The sequence below is a fragment of the Parasteatoda tepidariorum genome, chromosome 5 (assembly GCF_043381705.1).
Source record: "Parasteatoda tepidariorum isolate YZ-2023 chromosome 5, CAS_Ptep_4.0, whole genome shotgun sequence".
In the NCBI taxonomy this organism is placed as follows: domain Eukaryota; kingdom Metazoa; phylum Arthropoda; class Arachnida; order Araneae; family Theridiidae; genus Parasteatoda; species Parasteatoda tepidariorum.
Genome location: NC_092208.1, coordinates 27,623,121 through 27,628,509, shown reverse-complemented (window position 1 = coordinate 27,628,509; position 5,389 = coordinate 27,623,121).

Below are 5,389 nucleotides of genomic sequence, written 5' to 3'. Positions count from 1 at the left end.
GTTTTCAAAAAAGGAAATTAAGGAATACCTTTTTCAACTGTTCTATTTAGCTTGTTAAATGTCATGTATCAAAATGTGTTATGTCGCCATGATAGTTCGCCAATTGGCGAGCGCTTCTTAATGTTTGTGTTTTTTTTAATTGCTTCGTTCGTTTCGTAGAGGATGCGCTATAGTGAGCATCCTCCTCAATAAATAATTTCGATATTAAAAATATATCGTTATTTCAATTTGTTTCGTTTGTTCTATGGTGAACGCACTTTATTAAAACCAATCGTTAAATTTACAGTCCATTTATATCGTCATAACATAGCTATTGGGACCATATTTTCAAAATAATGGCTTTCATCGTATTTTGAAGACCAATCATCCAAATCCAGGGTATGCTGATTGAGATTGAGAAGGTATGCTGATTGAGAAAGAACTAGGTTGTGTGCGAAGACAATATCATTATTTAATTCAGTTAGTCATTAATTATTATATCAGTTATTATGTATTATAATATTATAGTTCGTCATTATATATTATAATTAGTATCAACTTTTCCAGCAATGAAGAATGAGGTGAAAATCCGTTCATCCTAGGTGAAAATCCGGTCATTGGATCAAAATTCACTGAGAGAAATTACTTTTTTATTACGCATTAAAACTATTTCCAAGCTATAATATGTATTTTTAACAGGCTCAGACGAATACTTTTCGGAACTTAGAACCGTATTAGTCCTGATGATTTTCTAGAAAATGTAATAGCAATTTTAAGATTTTGTTATACTGCAATTCTTCAAATAAATAAATCAGTAAATAACAGTATCGCAATTATAACTTGCTACTTATTAAGAATTTTTTTTAAGTAATAACTATTACTTTTGTATCTTTTATTGCAGCAAGATTTACTATAGTTTTGAACATAATAAACCGAGATGTAAACCGTAAATTTGATACAAAGTTGCTACAACTCTTGCGGGCCAACTTCCGTAATTGCATTCACAATTTTATTCAAATCATTTCATTCTCTCATTGGATAGTGTTATATTTTATTCTTTCTAAGAATAATTTTACTTTTTTAAGTAAAGTTCTGAAAATAGGAAGCATATTCATTCTCAAAAACGTCTTTTTATACATTTCAGACGCAACTACAATTTTATTTATATTCGTTTCGAACAATTCGATTTACATGAATTGGAAGGATATTTTGATATTATATTTTCCACAAATAATTTATTGAATTTCCCTAGATACAAATTTTAAAATTTTATTTTTTAAACTCACATTAGTTTTAGAACTCAAAAAAATGTAAGAAGAAAAAGTATAACTAGTCAATCTTTATTTAAGATTTTATTTTATTTTAATTTATCTTTGTCATGTAGCTCTTTTACGTTAAATACTAAGTGTTATTATGGAATCTGAGTATATTATTGAGCATAATTAAAACTAAATTAAAAACTCTTTATCTTTATGCTACATATTTATTTAAATTAATAAATTAACAAACAAGTTATTTCGATGTTTGCTTGTTTATTTTAGGAATAGTTTCCTTTTAATTTCTTATTTCTACCCAACTTATATCTCAGATCTTTTCAATGCTCCATTTTTAATACGAGAGAGAAGTCCCTTGACTTTGTGACACGCTATGTATTATAGACTAAGTAATATAGATTGGTTTATTAAAGAATCCAATGGCTATTTTTAAAAATTTAAAATAAGTAAACAATTAGCTTACTGTTATATTATAGCTAGTTATATTTTTTTTAAAAAGCAATGAGTTATTTAACCTTGTTTGTTTTCTTAATTCATATTCTTCGTATTTTCTGCCGAACTGCTTTGAAATATTGAAGAGCCCTTTAAACAATACTTTAAAGAACACTTTTGTAAACACGTAACTAAGAAACAAATTGCTTCTAGTTTTCACACACCTTCCTTAATAATTTAAAACAATTGTTTCCTTATGTCAAATATTGCTTTTTCAGATTTTTTTAAAAGAGATAAATAAATATTTGTTTGAAAATATTCTTTGAAAATATTTCAGAACAGCAATCTACAGCTCACAAACTATCTTGGTAATACATAAGACATGAGACAAAAGAATGAAAAGAGTAAAGCGAATCTGAAAAGTTAAAATTATTTTAAAATCCGAATTTAGAAAATCAATTTATTTGAAAAAAAACTACATTTTTTCTCCTAACTTAGGTTTTAGTAATTAAAGCCATATAAAGCGAACTTGGTAGTAAAAATTTAGTTTTTCTGCAACAGCTTGTAATCGATAAAAAATATAAAAACTAAAAATTTTCTTAAGGAAAATAATGGAACTTAAACTATGTCATAAATTATTATCTTTAGACGAACCATAGTTATTAATTCATGCATAAATCTTAGCATAATGACTAGCATTTATATGACTAATGAATGCTCTAATTTATTGCATCATGAATATCAGTCAGAAATAAATTTATCATTAATGCATTTTTAATAGGCATTTGTTTATTTCAAAATGTATCATCTTTTTAACAAAAAATAAAACGTCTTATCATGCTAAAATAACTATCTAATTATATTAAGATCACTAATGATAGATTTAAATCTGCCACTGCAGTGGAAAGATATAACTGTTGGTTCCACAGAAAAAATACATGTATTTTGCAGAAAAAAAATATTTAAAGATGAATACAGATTTCTCCCAGTTTTGATCGTTAATCACGTTCAGCAAAAAATTCCCGTTTTTTACACACTTTCTCCACATATTTACCAGTTTAAAATTGTCTTTCACAAAACAGTGTTCTCGGACTTTCAACCTAATCATAAACGGATTAAAACAAGCAATTGAAGTTCTAGTTTTTTCCATGAAGCCCTTTTTATTATAAGATATCTTTTTTCAAACTTTAAGACATTTTTAAAAAAAAAATCATTTCATTACTTTTTTCTATACTTTCTCGTGCTATTCAGAAGCTATTCGATGCTTCTGAACATCGTATAAATAAACTTGAAATTCCACTTCATTGCTGAAATGATACTTTACTTGATTATCAGCTGTCTTTACTTGTAATGTTTTGGTAAGTTAGCATGCCAGACATTTTCATAAGGGTGAGTCACTATAGTTTTAAGCCTTTTTGCACTTAAATATGATTTCAATAGACAAGACTTTTAATATAAAGTTTGGCCATTCAAATTCTACTCTTGGCTCACACCACCCTTTTGCTAACATATAGTTTGTCTATAGAAAGAACTCTCCTCGCCATGAAATCTAAGGCCTTCTGCTGCTAAATAAACAAGAGATAGCGCATTTCAAAGAAAGATCTTCTTTTTTATTCCCTTTCCTTCTGTCGTCCTGAGCCAAAACTTGTCATGAATAATTTCCCAATTTGAAATAGTTAAGCCCATGCTTGATACCATATACCATGCACCCAATACGTGACATAGTTAAACCTTGTAACCATAGTCACCCCCACCATTCCAGACGAATGACTAGAGGAGTGGCTTACGTAGATAAACTATAGTAATTTTACGGATTTTTTTTAATAACATAGTTTGTGTATTAAAGTAACTGTACTTGTTAAATCCATTGTACTGAGCAAGTCAAATGAATATTTTAATTTGTAACGATTTTCATTTTACCTATAACAGCTTTTTGTGGTTTACATGATGAATATTTAAAGCTTGCATATGTGAGAAATTATGCTCTCACTTTGATAATTTATCTCTCTTATGAGTGATTGTAAGAAAAACATTCTCCCCTTCAGTTTCATGGATGTTTCTGCTAAGAAATATCTGATCCCTTAAATATACAAGTAAATTCTGTTAGTTTGAAGTCTAATTTAGTGTCTTGATTACTATGTCTTGGACACTACTAAAGTCTAGATATTTCCAAGGGAATTTTAAGGAAGTAAAAAAAAAATGAAACTTCAGCATTTTTCCTCAATTGTTTGTCAAAATAATAAAAAAAGTAATGCTCAAAACTAATAATCATAGCTTATTTCAAATCGTAAAAAAATATAATTTACAGTGATATATGATACTCTCAACATCGATTTTATCAAATAAATCATTGCTCTTTTCTAGTGGAGCAAGATTTTTCTACCAGATATCGTTTGCAAATCGATAAAATTTTTACTCTTCACAACTTTCTTTTCACCCACTTGTGGTTTATAATGATCATTTGATGCGTGTAGATGCAAGGAATTGTTCTTTCACTTTGAAGAATTTAACTGTCTTCTGGGTGTGATAAAAATATTTTATTTCAGTTCCATGAATGTTCTGAATAGAAATTTCTGAACCATTAAATATGTGCATAAATTCTGTTATTTCGAAGTCCAATTTAGTTTTCCTAGACGTTGCTGTAGACGTTATTAACGCCGAGATATTTTCCTGGGAGTTTTGATAGAGTCAGAACTAAAGTTAGAAATTTTTTTTTAAAATGCAATGAAGTAATCTCTTTGCCTTAACAGATAAAACACCTAACTAACGGAAAGCAATGCTTAAAGTTTAAATCATAGCATTGTTGTGAAACTTTAATGAAATTTTAGTCTTTAAATTTTGTAGCCATATTATTTAATTAATTATATGACATACTTTGAATCTAAATTTCCTTCTTAAATAAGTGATATAATTTTTTTCTTATGAAATTTCTTGCCTAAACTAAGTATGCTAATTTGAATGAAATATTTTTTTAAGAAAATACATACATACATTCTGGTAGTAATTTAACAGTTTTAACAGGATTTAAAAGTAGGCGCTGTTTTTACAAGCAAAAACAGCTGAGTCAGTTTATAACTTTTCACAAATGGTTTAAAAAATATTTAAATATGAAAGACAATTCCATTTATTTATTTAATTTCCTATTACTACTTTTCTTACTACGAGGAGTATCATTATTTGATATAAATTATTAAATCCAATTTAGCAAATGGAGCAGTTTTACGATGATGAATACGTTTTGTCAAGAAAGAGTGGTCACATGATTTTTCTATAACTTCTAAATTTTTCTTTGGATTTTAAACATTTTACGAGTTTATGTTAGACTTAAAACTGTTATATCTCTAAACACAGAAATTTAAATTTGTGTATATTAGGAAATTTAATTAATTATTAGCTCTAAGTTCAATTTCTAAGTATTAAAAAACTAAATATAAATACAGGTTTACAAAAATAACAAAGACGTTAATGAATTCCAAAACAATTGTCGTTTGCCCAGCCAAATAATTTTTACATTATTAAATTTTGCCCACTTTATGTACTAGTATTTTTTTCGGGGGGGGGGTAATATTGTACAAATTGTATTTCTTTTCAGGGTGTCAAACAAACGTTCTACTGTTGTGGAACTATTTGGTGAAGTGAAAAGACACTGAAAAATCGTTAATTTGTTCAATGCATCTCAACAAACTTTTTCGAGAAACATTAAC